Source organism: Corvus cornix, chromosome 5 (genome assembly GCF_000738735.6).
Source record: "Corvus cornix cornix isolate S_Up_H32 chromosome 5, ASM73873v5, whole genome shotgun sequence".
Taxonomy (NCBI): domain Eukaryota; kingdom Metazoa; phylum Chordata; class Aves; order Passeriformes; family Corvidae; genus Corvus; species Corvus cornix.
Window position 1 is genome coordinate 25,735,950 of NC_046335.1, and position 19,398 is coordinate 25,755,347.

Genomic DNA, 19,398 nt, shown 5'->3' on the forward strand with positions numbered 1-19,398 from the left:
GCAGAGCCCTGAGAGGTGGAACCTGTCCTTCCTACTACAGTGGCTGTTTTTAGGGTGCTATAGTTTGGACTTTGACACGTGGACAATGTGTGCAGCCCTCGGGGTTAAGGACTACATTAGCTAGCTGGTGGGTACCCAAGGGGAGGCTCCACCTCTGAAGGGGATGTTGTACAGTGGCTTCCTGTTTTTTTTTCCCTCGAATTTAAACTCCTTAAAAACAAATCCCTTCATTTCTCAAATAAGCTCTTTACTTCTGCCTTTCAACCCTAAATAGCTTAGCATATAAGTAGCTTCTTTTGGGAAAAAAATAGTTGATGCTGTCTGTGTTGCTGTGATCAGATGCTCAGAATGAATTTCTGTCTAATCCTAGTTTTGAAATTGATTCAGCACAATGACCGTGGGCAAGTTACTTAACCTCTCAGTCACCCAGTTTTTCCTTTTGTAAAATAGAGAGCAGAATACCCTTGTGAGCTGGGTAAACACCTCCTGAAGCTTAATTTAGATATGCCTGTTTTAGAGGCCTTTGTGGTTGGAAGCACAATGGAAGAGCAAAGCATGCTTCTCAGTAGGGAGTTTAGTCTCCCAATGCACTCTGTGGGTCTGGTGCACAGGCCAGCCCAACCAGAGCCTTTCTGTAGCTGTTAAACATAATGTCAACAGGAGGTTCATGCTTGCTAGGAATGGTGTTAGAGCATCTTATTCCCACCTCTGCTGGGAGAGGCGGTGGAGCAGCCTTGCACTGCCCCAACTGGGTGCTAGGTTAAGGAGGAACGGCTGAAGAGGAATGTCAGGTGTACTTGACCCTCCTGGTTTCCAGCCCTATTTGGTTTGAAACATGACATGTGCAGACTGGATGAATTCTGGAAGTGAAATGGAAGTGTTGGCATGCCCATTTGCATACTAATACAACCCGAATGCCATTATTTTTCCAGCTTCCACAGCTGTGTTATGACTGTACTAGAACTGAATTCTAACAACCAGGCAAAAGGTTTGTTTGCATGTATATGTGCACTGAGATTTTGCAAGCAAAACTGGAAAGCTTTCTAGTTGTTGCAGTTGTGGTTTTTTTTTTTAAACCCAGCACACTTTTGTGCTTACATTAAAAATTATGGATCAGCTGTATTTTAACAACTGTCTGTTCCCTGAATTTATGCAGTTGATGGCCTCAGAGCTCAGTTTGAAAGGTTTCCCCCTCTGTATTGCAACTGGGACTTCTTCCATAGATTTTTTTTTTAACAGAAACAGTGTTTTATCTTTGTATCTTTGTCTCATATAAAAGATAAAAATCTATAGTAATCCTTTCCTATGTAGACTGCTCTATTTTTCCCGTAAAACACTCTTGCAAATAAGTCTGCAGATCTTTCAACACAATGCCTAAAGCATCACACATGATAAATCCTTCCCTAGTCTCAGTTTTCTGTAACCTTCCTCATTCCTCACAATGACACACACTTTCTCTCATTCATCTTTTATTACAATTCAATATTGTACTTGAATATAATTAGGTTTTATGCAGTATACCCTTCCCCCCATCCTTGGGTGTTGTTTTTGAAAAAGGAAAAACTACTAGTTCTCATGCACATTTCATCTGGAAATTGACTTCACTGTTATAGGTTCCAATATATTTACACAACAGGTAGGGAAAGGTATCGGGAAAAAAAAGAAATATTTTTAACATCATAAACCTCTAGCAAAAATATGTATGTAATAGAATCTGGTACTGTGGTATTACACACATTACAACTGTCACTGTGACTTACAGCCTTAGTTTAGCTGAAAGAAAATCTATAACCCTAGAAATGCAACAATGTCCAAGTCACAGTTCAGAGTAATAAATGTTTTTCACAGAATAGTGTAATCCATATTTCCAAAGCTGATACAACAAAGGCATTTCTACTAGAAATCTTTCAATTTCATGGGCGGAGGCTCAGAGAGGGAGAGAGAATGGTTAGGAGAAATGATAAGCAATAAAACGCCTGTGTTCAGAAATATTGCCCCTTTGGCTACTGCCTTTGGTTGATCTTTCTTGCCCACAAATTGCATCTTAATAAAGTATCATCTGTCTTTTGATACCAGTACAAAAAATCAACTTTTAAAGTTCCTGCTGTCATTTCAGGGTGGCGAGGACATCGGGTTGCAGGCAGCTGTGCACGAGCACCTTGGTGTGCTCAGCATCATGGGAACTCTGTATGGTAAGCACTGGTCCCTCTGGGGCAGATGATGCAAAGTGTGCTTTAGTGATGAAATGGGCTATTTTGTCTGGCCAGGGCTCTTGGACATGCTCCTCTGTGTCTTGGTGCTGGGAGCTGCCAGCTGCTGTGCCCCTTTGGGGTGCCAGTAATGCAATCTCTCTGTGCACCCACTGCTGAGCCCTTCACCTCTGGTGCTGGGATGAACTGATGGCTTGATGGGTAGATTCAGATTCTTTGCTTAGGAACTTGAACTGTGAAGTCTTATCTCAAATATTAGTTTTTGAATCATCTCAGCTATCTTTTCTCTAGGAAAAGTGTTCTCAGCCAAAGGTAGTGAGAGCCTTGGAGTGTCCTTGTGCCTCTGGCTTTGGTTTGACTTTGTGTGTGGCGAGAGAACTTGACGATGTGCCAGAACAGTGATGATATCCTGGCAGGCCTTCCTGCCGGTGACAGCAAACAAATATATCACGCTACACATTTCCTCTCTCAGAAGGGTATAGTTTGAGTAGCTAAGTAGCTTGTGTTTTGGACTCCCAAGACTTTCATTTGTTTCTGCCTTCAAACTTCCTGGCAAGCTTGTTAATGTCTATTAATTTTCCAAAGTCCATGAAAGCAAAAAAAGAGCAAATTGCATTAAAGTAATCTGTAATCATTTGAGTTACAGTATGAGTGAAATACTCTCATAGCTGAGCAGTTAAAATGGAAATGCAGTATTGGGATGCTACATGTGCCATAGTTTATTGCCCACTATATGTGTTGCAGAGTGTCAGGTTCATTCCAGTCAAGGTTAGTAAGATGCTCGTGTTTGGTTTCAAGTTAAAAAAAAAAAAAAAAAAAACGGCAAAAAGAAAAAAGCAAAGTAAGTGGTAAATGGAGACACTGGTAATAGGAAAAACAACTGCCTTCTCAGGCTCTTCATTTGTTTCTTCTATTTCCTGGTGGGGCTGAGAAGATACGCTGGCACCCAGGACTTCTGAATGTGGATGGCATGGAATGGCCAGTAGGCTGGTCTGTGCTGAAGAACCAAGCTTTTAATCAGACGTGCAGAAGCTCAGCATATCTGGTTGTATTACCATCTTGAAGCAATGCAAGTGCTTGGTATAAACAGCACTAATATTGTCCCTACTATGCTGAGACATCATGCTTATTTTAATGCACAGTACTAAAAATTTCAACTTCACATAAATTAGCTTTATTAGCTACTTTACTTAGTCATCATTCCTATTACTGCTTCATTAGATAACTGATTCATAATCATTCACTTACGAAGAACAGATTGCAGAGTTTTCTCCTTTCCGTCTGCTCCTCACCTTCCCAGGCTTCAGTGTGCATTCAGACTAATGCAATAGTACAACTCATAATACCAATTCCTTTTGAATCTTGATGTGGGACAGCCTGAAATGCTCTGTCCTTGTAAAGTTGTGTTTCTCTCAGACCTACTGTAGCAGACTCTATAATCTTGATTGGAGTGTCTGACTCACAAGGATGAGCTAATTTTGTTGGCAAGTTCCTGCTTTCTTGAGCCAGTATAATCATATTTTTTCTGGTGTTCAGGTGGCTGTGATAGGAGTCTGAAATATTGCATGCGTGTAAAATAGTCAAGGCATAAAAATTCCTCACAAAGTGGTGAGGCTATGTACAGCTTATGTGCCCTTGGTGCACAGGACAGCAGACACTCCCAGGGCTTTTTTCCATCTCACCAAGGTGAAGAAGCAGTTATCATCTGGCATTTGTGTCACGAGACTACATGGCTCTGAGACCAATTGTTACATCCACTGAGGCATGACCTTAAAGCTGGGTGCAGGATGTGGCCTTTCTGCTGAAACACAGCTACCAAGCAACTGGGTTCTCAAGAAAGGTTTATCATGCCTGTTCCTTTGGGTGTTACACTTCTCGTAAGCTTTGGGAGCAACTTAAAGCGTGAAGCTGGATGTTTTAAAAGGAGAAAGTAGGAATGTCTTTGTGAAATAAAACTGACCTTTCTTTATATTGCTTTTATTTGCTGCTATCCTTTGTTATTTGATTGTTCTGTTAGCCCTGTCTTCAAGTGCTACAGAGTTTCTGTAATGACCCCTAACTCCATGACAGCGTATGTGTCATACCAGCAGTCCATGTGTTTCTTGCTTGGAAAGAGTGGGCTCTTACCAGTTCTTGCAAGGAAAGCTGTGCTTTTCCCTCAGAGTTCTTGGGAGGAATTTCCTCCATCATCAGGCTATTCTTCCACAGTGAAATGGGAAAGTTTGGCTAAAAGACTGTTGTATAGTATATATAAAGAAAAGGATTCTGCTGCAGGGACATGAGCATTGCACAGCATTGCAACTCATCATGTCTCAGATGAGAGGCTCTGGCCTCATGAAAAGGTTCATGCTGGTTTCTCTTGCAGCAATGAAGAGAAAACTTGAAAATCCCAAATGCCTTGTAGAATTCCTATGACCTTTTGGTAACTTTTTAGACACATGCACTTGCTAAGCTCTAATATGCATGTGGTCACTGAACTGGCACTCCTCAAAATTAAATAGACCTAATGCAAATTACTAATAATCTGAGAAAGCTTTGTGCTAAAGAGGCTGTAGTAAAATTTCACAGGAGAATCCTCTTCTGCAGGCTACATTAAATGGCCTTGTTAGACATTTGAGTATTGAGTGCCATTATGTAGTGATTTGAGAAGGACAGAAAAAAATCATAAAACTGCTAGTAAGATTCTCACAGCAGATCTATTATGGCTACTCTCACTCGTAATAATTTAGAGTTTTAATTTCCTCAAGCGTCCCACAGGTTTACTATATCCAGCCAAATGCTTCACGGACAAGTTGGCAGAATAGAAGTTTTTTATGATCTGTCCCCACTGGTGGCTTTTAAAGCTTCACCCCCTCTTCCTCCATATTTGTGTGCCACACTTATGCACATACACCCATGCACATGCACATCCACACAGACACACACAGAAGTCATCTCAGGGAAACATAGGAGTTTGTCAAGTCCTGCACAGTTTTCAGCTTAATTCACACTGCTCAGAAATCATCAGCATCTTGATGCAAGGGCTCTTCTTCCCTTGGTTTTAAAACCAAGGGAAATATGAAAAACTGAAACCAAAGGCAGATTAACTGATACAGAAGCTCAAAGAGAGACAGTGGGTTCCTGATTTGAATAGTCTTCCTGAAGAACAGCGCCTCTGTCTCCGGGTTTTACTCATCAGTCAATATACATCTGTTTGAAAAGTGACGAACCTGCTAAAAAGCTGGTAAGACCCCTGGCAGAGAGTGTAAATACCCTGAACCTTGGGACTTATATCAGCAAGCAAGGGGAAAAAACACTTTTTTCTACCTAATTGGCACAATGCAGACTAAGTTATTCATACTGGGTGCTCATCGCAGATGATTTGGATCTGTTGCTGACAAATGGGGCCAGGAGAGTTCATGCCTTGGTGTCTTGGTTGTAGGGATGCATTTAGGTGATGCTCCTTGGGCTGTGGAGGAATGCTGGGGATTTCCCAACCCCTGCTGACCCCTCCCATGAGCAGAGCTGGCCGCAGGTGTGGAGAGACGGGAATCCTGAGCCGGAGATTTTAAATGGAAGTGTTGAAATTAGCTTCAACATCTGCAAAAACTCTTTGACAGAGCCTCTTGCAACAAAGTCCCCAGAACATGAATTTTGACAAGGAAAGAGCCCATTATTATCAGTGATGTTTCAACCATTATTTTATGAATATATTCAATGACAAGAACTAGCTTGTTTCCAAGACAACAAAATTCAAACCCGATCCATGATTGCTCTAAAGGAGGCCTCCTGTCATTTCGTTCCTTTGAAGAAACTCACAATTTGATGGGCAAAATGCCAGAAATAATTAGACAGAATAGCACCATAAACCCCAATGGAAGCAAAATATCTGCTGTAAGAATTTCCCACCAGAAATCTTGAAAATCAAATCAAAGCCTGGATAAGATCTTTTCTGTTGAGTATAAGAATGAAGGAAAAAAAAAAAGTGGGTGGGAGAAGACAATCCAGTTTTTTACCTCACCAAAGGGAATACTAAAAACTGTCTTTGTGACTTGCTTGTGTCTTCTTGTGAAATAATAAGTGGGCAGGGCAATCAAATTTAAAGCAGTATTCCCCAAAGCAAGGTCAAAACTGCTAGAAATGTTCATTTCATTTTTATTTGCTTTTCCTGCAAGGTACACACTGTGGCTATAATTTCCCATTCTTTATGGGGAGATCAAAAGATTTGTGCTGTGCTGTGTAGGAATCAATTCAGTCATCCTGGCAGCACGCCAATCTTTATTACATTATTTGTTAACCTGCATTATTGCAGAATGGAATAACTGTTCCCTGGGATAAACTAGGGAGTTCTCCGTGCTTCCTTGACCTTGATTTCCACACTCGTGCCTTGTCCTCTCAGCACCCACATGCAGATAATGATTGTCTGTGTTAGAGTGAATGAAATATCACTGCAGATCCTGTGCCGAAGCAAATCACTGAATTGGTGGCGTGTAAGTGAACCAGAAGCCTTCATTGTCTGCCTCTGCTTTTGCAGCAAACGGAGTCTCAGGTATTTCTTACAGTGGGAGTCTCCTCACTTTACCAGCAGAAAAACCAGCCCATCTGACAAGAACTGTATTTGCTCTTTTCTTCCTGCTAGGCCATTCCTGTAATCTTCAAAGCTAAATGCATCAGTCAAGCCATCCTTCTTGAAATATTCCCGAATTCTTTGCAAGAATCTTTTCCATTAAGTTGGTGTGAGCAGTGATATATTTTGGTAGTTTTGGGGACATGCATTAGGGGCGTGCTAAACCTAAGTTTTTGAGTTCTGCCCAAATAAGCATCACAGTTTCACATGTACCAGTTCTGCACTGGGAGTGTTTCACTACATTTTCTTAGCAGAAAAAAGTAGGCTTTGCACAGTCATGTTTTTTGTAGAGAAAATGGAGGGTAGGTTCTGTTTCGCATTGAACTGGTGTAATTCAACATGTACTTGATGTCAATCAAATTGTGTAGCTTTTGGATTGAATCAACATTCATCTGTGTTCTAAAAAGTGCTGCAATGACCACTGCTAGTGGAAGTTTGACTTTCTGACTGAAAGAGCTATGCTGGAAGTCATGGTTTTTGTGGTCATGCTGGGGCACAGAGCATGGTAGGGGAGAAGGAGCAGCCTGGAATGAGATTTTTAGGAGTCTAAGACAGATCTGAGGCTTAATTTCAGTGAAGGGCAGGGAACACTGTTGATATGCAGCCTGCACTATGAAATGTCAAACTGGGTTGAACTCCTCCCTGGCTGATGTAATTCAGTATAAAAAAATCAGATTTCAGTAAGGAAATATTAGTAAGGGAGAGAGAAGAGAAACAAAACTTGCAGATTTTTTCCCATAATGCTCTCCACTGCTAAAAATCAGATTTTTATTCCTATTTTGAAATAGAAACGTTTGTTGAAATCTTAGGATTTTTTATAAACAAGTATCCTCCATGACAACAAATCCCAGTCACTAAGTTGCAGACCAAAGTTGATGACCTTAGTTGATTCCAAAAAAGTTCAAAACACACAAAAATGGAGAGTGTGGAGTGGACCAGGCTCTGAGATCAGGGTGTTAGTACATGCTCAGAAACAAAGAAGAAATAGCTTTTTTGAATAGTGTTTTGTTGTCCTTCCCCTAAGAGCCAGATGGTGGCTGGGGAGGTCTGGGAACCAGTTGCAGGGACAGCCAGAGAAGGCCAGGGTGCTGCTGGCCAGTGCTGCAAGTCTGGGCAGATGCAGTGGCAGCGTGTGGGACAAGAGCAGGGACAGGGCTCTAGAGACCTTTCAGGTTTTCTCCATTTGAGACTTGTCTTCAAGGCTCTGTGCTGGGTCAAGTACAGAAGTTGAAGGTCACCTACCTGCCTGTCAGGTCACCAGGGTGGTGCTCAGCTGGGCTGCCAGGTCATCCGCCTGACTGGATCCTGCAAACCTGCCAGAGGAGTCAGGCTGGAACTCAGGTGCTGTTTTCCATCATGACAGTCCCAGTCCCTTCCTGATGAGTTTGGGCTCTGCTGCTTGAACCGAGTGGAGCAGGGAATCCAGAAAACGTATTTAGCCAGACTTTGCGATGGGAAGGACTGGGGGAAAAAAAGAATTTCTACCTTTGCTGAAATGCTCCATATGCTGCTTTGCAGAAGGATTTTTTTCTCCCATTCTGCTCTTCCGTATTCTGATGGTATAATCTGAAAATACCTCTGCCTCACAGTCAGTTGAGACAAAGGTGTTTACAAAAGCACTAAGCCTGAGAATCCAGCCACTCAGCATCAAAATAGGAAACTTAAATTCATAAGCTCCCTCCTTTAAACTGATGGAAATGGATCCAAACAAAACAAACCAAAACAAAAGCAGTAGGTAAACATGTTGGAATGTACAGTGGATAATGGATATTGAGGGATGATCTAGTCATGCATGCTAAACAGATACATTTATGAGTTTAAATTTAATTAGCATGTGGAAATTAACAAGGCTAGAAAGAAGGGCAATGTGTTTTTAAGTGAAGGCGATGAATAGGTACTGTTAGGTGCATATAGATAAATGAGGATTTAATTTGTAAGACATAATGAGCCAGGTGCCTATAAAATAATTTGTGGGGGTTTTTTTCTGCTGGATTTCACAGAAGATAATGGTGTAACACTTCAAGGTCAGTCTGTATCCCCCTGTTCATTTCTTTTTGGGGAAAATATTTTTAAGAATAACTAACTGAAATTGACTTCCTTTGTAGAAAACTGCTGGGTGTTTTGATTTTTTTTTTCTTAATTATGCATAATTACTAATTTTACATTCAGAACCCAGCCGGCCTTTGTTGAAGAAGGCTTTGGTTGCTGCTCTGATTTTAATTTTTCAATCTGTACATTGACTGAGACAGGTTTCTGTGGAGAAATTCTAGTCCATGACTGTGTCCCTTACGTGTGCCATATGGGGATGCATTTCGGGAAGAAATGATATTTCACAGTGCTTGAATCTGAAAAGATTTTTTAAAAACCAAAGCATCGCTTTAAAAAGCAAAGCATTGTTTTTAAACCAGGACTTACTTAAAGAAAAACAGTTAAACTGAGTCCTGTATGATGCTATGAATTGCCTTTTCCCTGTCACCTATAGGATTTTCATCCATCTCCTTAAGCATTTCAGCAGAGACTACTACCACTTGAACTGAAAACTAATGATAGCAGGAGATCCTGTTATCCCAGTGATGGATAGGACTGTAAAAGTTACTTGTTGGATCTTGGTGATGTTCAGCAGAGTGAGGAAAGATTATGGCAGCCTTTTTTTCCTGTTTTTTCATATTTCTGAGAGTGCTTCTGCTGTCTCTGGGTGTTGGTGGGGTGTAAGCTACACAGACCATGTAGCTGGGTAACAGTCAGCCTCTTTGTCTCCCTTCTGCTTTTCCAAGTGCTGCAGCAATTTCTTGGATTTCCAGCAAAAAATTGTGCTGCTTGCTTGTTGCTTATGCATTTGCTTGTGGAGCTGCTATTCCTCAGAAAATGTAAGCCAGAGAAGAGAGGTTTTGCTTCTCAGCTGTTGGCCAAGCAAAGCACAAGTGAAATTTTATGAAAGAAAGTAAAGGCATTATTCTTCAAATCAAATGTCATAGGTCTACTGCGAGTAATAGCTGCATAAAAATTTATTCAGGAAGAATGATTTCTCTCTCTCTTTCTGTCGCTCTCTTTTATAAGGAAAGGTGTTAAGTACCCTATATAGGCATTGCTCCCAGTATTTCATGCAATCAGTAACTAACTTTACCTTGAACAGGAATGAAAGGGATTCTGCCAGGAATGCAAAGGATTTGAGGAGGATTAGTATTTTGATCCATTTTTGAACATACTGTTTTGGATTAACACACCGGTGATGAAGTTATCTGCTTTAAATGGGCTTGTGGTGGATGGGGAAGACGGAGCACCCTCTTACTGACAGTTCTTTGCATTGTGATAAATTTAATATGGCAGTAAAGAAGGGTTTATGTTTGTATAAACGCCTTTTACAAACAACAGTTTCCATCCATTTAATAATGACCCTGCTTTTCTCACGAGAACAGCGCCATTACCAAGCTGTTGGTATGGCTTCTGCCGCGCCAGGCAGCTCTTCCCGCGGCACTTAATTGCCCGGCCCATCTGCGGAGCGCGGGGCTCGCTGGAAGACACCTGCTTCCTCAAATGTTGTTTTTAAGGATCAGACCCATTGCAGCTGATTGCATGAGGCCTGTTACTTTGGTTGTGTTTTAGGAGAAAGATGGGTAAGAGCCAGGCTTCCTACTAGGCATGCAACTTAGCAAAAACAGCCTCTAATGAAATACCCAAAAAGGTACATGCACCAAAAGTCTACATGCAAACATCTCTCTTTGCATAAAATATTTAAGTTCAGTAAAGGATTTGTCATAAATCGAAACTAATGGTTAATTTGATATTGCTTTTGCTCTTTTGGATACAAAGAATATCACCTAGACTTGCTAGGGTCAGTACAAGTGGGGAGGGGTTGGACATAGTCGGTGGCTTAGCCCATGAGAGATTTGCTTTATTTCACCTTTTTTCCCTTTGTTTGGGAAACCCACAGAGTTTCAGGACAGACTTAGGACTGGCAGACCAGTTCTTGTGTTTAGAAATGATTCATGGCTTAAGCTCTGTTACACCACTGTTGTTTTGCCATATCCTGCCAGTCAAGGAAGCCCACACCAGCCTCCTCCCAGCCCCCCAGGCACTGCTGGCCCATGCAAAGGCACATGGAGCTGCTGGCAGGCCCTGGAGCCCCTGCCTTCACATCTCCTGGCAAGGGGAATTTGCAAGGCCACCTGAGTTTTCCTCGCAGCTAATGAGCTACTCGCTCTCATGTCATAAGGCTGGCTCCAAAGAAATGCTCTGGGGAGGGATTTGCCAGAAGACCTTCCCAAGCTTGTCTGCCTGTGGAAAAATCTGATTACAGGAAAAGGGAGAAATTTCTCAGGGTGGTGCTACAGGGTCTGGAATACTTTGTGTTTGCTCATCAAGGCAGTAACAGCAAATTTATTCAAGAGCCTGACCCAGGAAAAGAATTTGTGGCCAAGAAATGGGAGTGGCTGTGGACTCCTCGTCCCAGTGTGCAGCCTCTGCCACACGGGTGGCATCCCCAGCAGCTACAGCATCACAGATGGCTGCTGATCCTGTTGGAAGATGCTGAGAGCTGAGCTGAAGGAGCATAACACCAGAATAGAATAAAACCCCAGAAAAAGTGTTTTATTAACGACCGCATCAGCTGTGTTGCTTTCCTGCAAGTGTGATTCATTTCCTTACGCCTTATAGAGTGGGAGAGGGCAGGTTAGGTGCTGAGGTCTGCTTTGCACTTCCGTTACACTCTTGGAAAGGATATTGGAAGGCCAGAACTTTGCAAATTATCTCTGGGTTTTTTCCCCCTTATAGTGGCATTGCCTCTAAACATGTGGCTAGCCAGAGGGGTTCCTGCACTCTGCTGTGGGGAGCAGAAACACTTCAGTCTGCCTTTTGCGAATAAACGTTGTAGAAGAGGTTTCATCTTACTCAGTGTTTATACCATCCTCACTGCTGTTTGAAGAATACCTACACCTCTAACCCCCAGTCCCCTCCCTTCTAAAAAAACCACTTTTATCTACAAGGTGTAGCTTACACAATTACGTGTGTGAATTGTTATGTGTGGTCCCGAACATTTTCATGCCTTCACATCTCCTGGCTAGGGACATTTGCAAGACACCTGAGTTTTCCTCACAGCTAATGAGCTACTCACTCCTTTGTCATAAGGTTGGCTGCTGAAACTACCTTTCATGGAAAAGGTAGCTTCTTGCTGCTAAGAATGAAGATTTTACTGACTTATGGAAACCTGGAGCAGAAAGTTAAAAGAAAATCTGAGAAAGAAGATTTGGATGCTCAGCTGATGGATTTTTTTCACTTTCTGTTGGCTCAGATTGTGGGCAAAGCTTCAGGAACAGCAATGAATAGTCTGTGTAACATAAGGTCCTAAAGCAACACTGTGGCACAGACCAGTGCTCCCGCTGCAGAAGGCAAGGTAGGACCAGGCTGGTGGCACTGTCCCTCTACCAGACCCCATGTGATGGAGGGTCTGTCCCCTGCCGAGGTCTACCACCCAAAAAGGTTGTAACAACATAAATAGGTTCATCAATGAACCACATATGCAAGCATCTGATTAACTCCATTAAAAGAAAGTTTAGGGTTGACTTGTTTGCAGTTTACAAAAGAAAATTGAAGTTAGCCAAATTCAAATCAAATTCATATAGGTTGCAGTGGGTTTCTCAGCAGTAGTAATTCTTAAAACCTAGATTGTATGTTTCTAAAAAGCTATTATTTAATTCAAATGCAATCCTGAGAAAGCCTGTGCTATTTTGGGAAATGACAAAAAAGAGGCCACATCTATAAATTTTAGCATCTGTGGTCTCAGATGAGTTGCTTGCTGGCTGGTCTTTGGCAAGCGGGAGAGATAGGAGCATGCTGAGTTTCGTCACTGTAGGAGAATACTAAATGCATTATTAATGAATATTTAATAGTTCTATAGGGAGGTAGAGGGGTGTAAATGGACACAAAGGAAACTAACATTACCTTAGTCTATGAAAGAAGCAGTATGGTAATAGGAAATAAAGGGCTAGTAAATTGAACTTCAGTTGCAGTCAAGTTCCTAGAGATTTTGAGAGCGGAGGTCACAAAATACATGGGGAAGTGTGCTTTGATAAAAGTTACCAATGTGCCTTCAGAGGAAATAAGCCTTATATGGCAAGACTAGAAAAGTTATTTTGTGGAGCTCATTGAGAGGCAAAAAATGTGAAGGAAAGGAAAAGAAAGCAAATTTTGCATTAGATCAAATAAGTGTCTAGAGTTGAGAAAAGAGACCCATTTCTGAAGGTATGAGACCCATGTGATAACCACACAAAAATAGTAGAATAAGAGTGAGTAAAGAAGTTATCACAGAAAGTAGAAGGATGATCATTAAAAAAGTAATTTTCTGTTTAGTGTGCTCAGGGTAGGTTCAAAAGTGCTTTGTGCTAGTTTGTCCTCTCCACACTGCTGGCAAGTGGAAGGTCATTGTTAAAGGAAATGCTGTCAGATCAACGCTGAGAATCAACCTTTGGAAATTCTGTGAATTGTATCTGGATCCTGTGAACTGAAAACACATCTCATTTTGCAAGAAACATGACTGTAACCTAGGAAAATGACAAGTAAGGAGGATTTAGATTAGCCTTCCTGTACAGGTATACTGAATATGCAGCAGGTGCAACTCTACCTTAAAAAAAAATTCATTGTATCCCCTTCTCAAAAAAACCCTCAAAACCAACCAAGAAAAGAACCCTCAAACAGAACTGCCGTGCAAAAGGTAATGGGTAGGACAAAATGGAGGGAATTGTAGATTTATGAGACGTTTATCAGATGTCTGCTGAAACAAATTCCAGACTTCTATTTTCTGCTCAAAATTTACAAATAAATTAGAAGTAGTATGATTGAATAACATTATACTAAAGACACATCAACGTCTTTTACCTGACATTAGAGTTGCCATACACTAGAGCTGATCTGTGGAAACCAACAGAACTTACATGAATCCCCCTCCAAAATGTTGTGTCCTAGTACTAAATTCATCAGGTTGATTCCAATTATTGTGGTTTTCCAGTTTTCCATAGCAGAAGCTGTTTAAAACTAGGGATATTACTACAGACATTAATGTTCATGGTTACAAACTGAATCAAATTGCTGATGGACTTCAGATCTTATTCCTACCCATTTTATTTCTTTGTTTGTATCTCCATCCACAATCATGTTCATAACAAAGACCTGTTAGAAAGCATTGCGGAGGGAACTAGAGGGAGTCTGGATGTGACAGATTGATCTGCAAATTAATTGCAGTTCTGGACAGTGCATGCTTAGAGGCAGACAGATTAAATGTGTGTTGCCTGCAAACAACCTGCTTACAACTCTTCACATTCTCTTTCACATGAAGGCATTGCTGTGGAGAGAGAAACTTTCCACCCCACTCGTGGCCAGGACGTAACCAATCCCTCTCTGGCTTCTTGAGGCTGTTGGTAGACACTTTACCTGGGGTCTGGCAGCATGATCAATGCTGGAGTGGTGATAGGGAGACATTCAAACCAAATCACCTGATTTACTACAGTGAAATGGCTGTACACTGCACACACTCCCTGGAGCAATTATTCAGGATCCTAGTCATCTGCAGTGAGTATGTTAAACCTTTCTGAATTTTATTTGGACCATGTTTTACCAGTGGAAGCTCTCCATCACCGCTTTCATTGCCCATGCCTTACAGGGTCCGTGAATTTGTGCGTCTGTCATCTGTGCTCTGTGAAGCTGTGGTGGCATTTCTAAAGCACGCCTGTACTTTGCCAGCATCGGTGTGAATAAGAGACCTGTGTGAAGTATTATCTGCATTACCAAGTCACTAAAAAGAAGTAAGTACAGTCTCAGCCGTAACATATAAAAGCTGATCAGGAAAGAGAGGATTAGTGATGGCATAGCAACTGTTATAGCTCTGCGACCAAATCAATGGTGTAGGAGCACATTGCATATGTATATGTATATGTATATGACTCCTTCTCTTATGGTTGTCTTTTATCTGTGGAGCAACATCCACACAAGTATAGCTGAAACCCAGCAGAATATGATGCTTGGCAAAGCTACCCAGCTGGGGAAAAGCAATGAGTAATACAGACTCTGTATTGGCATAAACACCACTGCCTCTCTTTCAAATTTGAACAGTATTTTGACCTTGTCATCACAGAACTTTCACTGACTTCCTTTATAGCTTTTTCTCAGATTTTTGTTACTTGAGTTACATGTGTGGCAAGATCAGAGCAGAACTGATGATAATGATTTGAACTGGAAATTAAAATGTTTTGAAGCATAAACATCTAAGTTGAATATGCAAATTGATTTTGCAAGCTGGGGCATTCATATCCCTATTAATTCTTTAGACAATCAGAAAACTAGTGTAATTCCATAGTTATATTTATGGCTATGTAATGGGTTATACACTTTCCCAATATGTCTAAAACATCATTAGGAAAGTCAACCTTTCTGTAGAGTAGAGAAAGATGAATGAGAAAGGAAATGTTCATGTAATTTAAGTTATGTGTTTATACTGGACTTGGTTTTTGGAGTTCATGGAGTTGTTTGAAGCCAATGGGACATGAAAGTGCTCAGCAGTGCTGTAGCTTCATTTGAGTAACCTGTCAACCTTTCAGCCAGGAAATAAAAGAAACTTCTTGTTTTGTACAGCTCCTAATTGAATTGTGCACTTATTTTTTTAACCTGACTAGAGAACAAGGTTTTAAATGGGCTCAAAAAAAGATTAGGACACTCTTTTAGAGGGGTAGGTCAACTGCTGGTTGTCAAGTGCAGTGAGATTAATGCTGCTTCTGAGTGCAGAAGTTCCTCACTACCCATCCTCAGGAGCAGAGGTGGTAGTTGGGGATCCAGCAGCTGCCTGCCCCAGCCCCATCAGATCACTCCTGTCCTGAGGACCTACTGCTGTCAGTGGTGTTCATGTCTGCCTGCCCACTTCCCTCTGCTGCTGTGCTCAGCAGGTCACGGGGCACACGGATGAGGAGTGGCTATCAGTTCCCATCAGTCATAGCAGAATTCACCATGGAAAGGGCAGAGCTGAGGCAAGAAGTAAAAGCAGGCAGCTCCAGATTGCTTATTTAATCACTGTTGTAATAAATGCTGCAAACAGCTCTAAAGTTGGGCTCTGCTGCTTGACCCAACATTACAGTTAACTCTGACAAAGAAAACTGTTGCTCATTTCTCTTATACTTGGTAATTAGCTCATACAAAAGCTTTTCAAAAAACAACTTTATCTTAAAATATCTCTGGATATGTTAGAAATTTACCTGAGAATTTTTTTAAGGGGGAAAAAAAGGGAAAGATTAAATGTTGAGCAAAGCCATAGAGAATATTTGCATTGGCATAGGTACTGCAAGTACTGAAAAATTAAACCTTGCCCTTATCATTATCAGGGTTTTAAATTCTTTATGATAGCTTTACTGAAGGATATGTCTTTACAGACAAGAGATTGCCCCTCATATTTTGTCTAAAAAAAAGAAAAAAAATTTCTGTAAATCACAATTTTCATGTTGTTGCTATAAAATTCTGTACAGCTGTCATATTTTAATTTTTATTGACTTTTGACTTGATGAGACATAAAACCTCAAAATGGAAGATACTTTCTGGAGCTTGGTGTCTGAGGTGAGTTTATTGTGCAAATTGCATAAGTATCTACAGCATCTACGTTGAGCCAGAGTACCTTTGGTAATATGTACATGCCCACACTTCAGTGTTCAAATAATTTGGAATGCTGTCCCCCAAAGTGCACACCCAGTCCACTGGACATTTGCTCCTCAGTACAGAAAAGTGGGATTTTAGTGGCACCGAGATGGTTTTTCATCTGCAGGTTATCTTACAGGGACACAGGGTTGGAGTGACCCAGCCACCTCGTGTTTAAAACCTGTGGAGCTGCAGCAGAGTGTGGGACTGGGGCAACCCTGTGCCAAAGGAGCCAGGTTTACTGTGGCACATTTGTGTCCCAGTCATCACATGCTTGCACGTGGCAGCCTGCTAGTGCACATTCCCATCCTCTGAAAGACACAGCTTGCTCATGAGTGTGCAGCTTCCACTGTGCAATTTTCTCCAAGTTTCTGTCTCAAGCTTTATCTCTGTTTATATGTCCATGGGCTTCAGAAACCAACTGGGCCTTTTCTTGTAGCAGCAAGCTCTGCTCCCTCTCCTGGGAATGCTTTTGGCTTCAAACTCAACCAGTTTGAGTCTGCCTTACAGCAGGGATGTTTTTCTAACTCTATGGGGGCTTGTCTTTAGCTTTTTTTTGCCTTCTCCAGCATTCAGAAATAATTAACAAGTAATGAACAGAAAGTAAAAGGTCCTTGAGCAGCACAGCAGATGGGGTAGGCTACAGCACTTCTTTTCCTGGTTCTTCCTTTATTTTATGATCATGGGGGAGTTGTGCTGTCTCTTTCCCTCCCAGTCTTTGTCTGCCTTATTGTTCAGACACTGAATATCCCATGTTAGGACCTGTCTCTAATGCATCAACACATGTCTAGATCAAATGAGCTCCAATTTGTAATAGAGTTTTCAGGCTCTGCTGATGAATATACTGGATTCACAGGCTGCACCTGTGCTATCCTGAAAGAGTGATCTTGATGGAAGATGATCTTGGCAGAGCTGGCCAAGCAGACAGACATATTTCTAGTGTGCTTGTTCATGCAGAGGAGACATATGGCTTCCTGGCTTTCTTAGTACCTGATCTATTAACCCCTACACCACCTCTGAAATTCAATTGATAACAAGGAGCCAAACACCAGGGTCTTTTTGTGGACCTTTTGGTTGTGGAGAGAGTAACTAGTGTGGGATACTGTAAAAGGTAGATGATCAACTGGTTGATGATTACATGGGTACATCTTCCTGAAAGCTGCTGATATTGCTGAGAACATTCTGAAAGGATGTTTGAAATATAAAGTTTTATGAAACAGAAAGTTCTACTATTTTGGTAGCAGAATGAGGGTTGCTGAAGTCCTGCTGAATGTCAGGATGGGCATTAGATCTGCAAGAGGTGAAGCTGGTTTTACTTACAGTTAGCTTTGACTCAGAGGACAAGAGAAAAGCAAATGTCTTAACTGTTTCTTGATACAAGGGGAAGCACCTGGGTATGTAAATCACTCTGCTCCCCTTTGCTTCAATTCTTACCTTGAGGGCCTAATCCTGCAACCCTTCACAACACGGATAACCTTTCTGTGTTGAAGTATCATCACATACACAGGATTTGCAGATGCACAGCCTTTGTTCACACCTAGAGCACTGTGAGGATTCCAGTCTTTTCATACCACTGGTGAGAAGAAGATTGCTTTGATTCACCTGTCACCAGTTATGAGGTAGGCTGAAACACCTTGTCCCACAGGACAGCACTTCCATAGGACACAGGCTTTCTCCCTACTATGCTTAATTTTTTTCACATGCTCCTTCATTATATGGCTGCTGCACTCTTTTACCATCCACTGGAAGGATTTCTTCAGTGTGGTTTCTTGCTATCTACAGGTAAAAGACTTTCTCTTGAGCTGCATACAGTTCATTTTTAATAAGGAGTAACATATACTGAAAGCACTTATAAATGTTCCAAGCCTGTGATTCTTAATTGTGTTGTGTGTATTTTGTGAAGTATGCTATCCCTCACACCCTTTTTGCTTGCAGAGTTATAGTGTGTTATGTGGTAACAATAAATGTTAAATAACCTGCCTGCTACCCAACTGCACGTTGTGGCACTTGTATAATTATAAAGGCTTTCAGAAATCACCTTGTAAGGCTCTGATTTGCTGGCAACATGTGAACATTTCACTGTAAACAGTCTTTCATTACACAAGATTTCATTACCAGAGGTTTCTGCTCTAATATCCTCTTTCCTTTGAGAATCGGGGCCAACACTACAGTAACCACATTGTTAGCAAGAGCAACGTGAGATTAAGACTGTGGACTCCATTGATCTGAGAGCTTCAGAGTAAGGGTGCTAAATATACTTTAATAAGTGGGAGCTCATGTTGGCTCTGTGCATAATGACTGCACAGAAGCATTTGAGTTATGTTGCCTTGAGCATAGTAAAAAGAAAAAAAAGCACACTGTAAGATTGATATCAGATTATTTGCCATTTATTTATCCCTGTTATATGTGGGTAAGCTACTAATCTCCTGTGGGTGTCTTCCCTGCAGAGGCAGTGTGTGCTAGCTGGCGCTCTGCCTGTGTTTAGGGCTTCAACTGCCCAGCATCTTAGTGGGCTGAGTGTTACACTTCGAGCCAGTATTCAGGCTGAAAAACAAACACTTTTTACAGCTTGAAAGATGCAAATGTATGTCAAAGACCAGGCATACAACCACCTAGTGTGTGAAAAGCTACAGAACCCCATGGCTCCCTGTGCACCTTGCAGGCAGTTTTACCAGGGAGCTGGGAGATGCAAACAGTGTCGAGTGCCAAAGTCAGATCTGCATGGGCTTTAGTGAAATGCTGTTTGCACCAGCCCAGTGTTGGGCCCACTGGGTGCTGGCTCTTTTATAAAGCTACCAAAACCAGATCGCTTGTCTACTAATGAAACTCTATTAGCATCCTTGTAACTCTAACATGTGCACCTTTGTAATTAACAGCTCACAGATGCCATATTTTTTTCATTGATGTTTCACTCCC

General features: G+C 41.5%; 1 long non-coding RNA gene across 2 annotated transcripts in view; it reads left to right on the forward strand.

Annotated features, from left to right (window-relative positions):
- The first annotated feature begins 2,112 nt into the window (after positions 1-2,112).
- LOC109143604 overlaps positions 2,113-19,398 on the forward strand; it is a 29,836-nt gene continuing 12,550 nt past the window's right edge. Inside the window, exons 1-2 of one of the 2 annotated variants that reach the window (XR_005602081.1) lie at positions 2,113-2,192; positions 14,468-14,609. This is a non-coding gene — a long non-coding RNA (uncharacterized LOC109143604). Of the gene's footprint in view, positions 2,193-14,159; positions 14,377-14,467; positions 14,610-19,398 lie in introns of those variants that run through there. The other variant, XR_002043877.2, reaches the window with a different exon arrangement.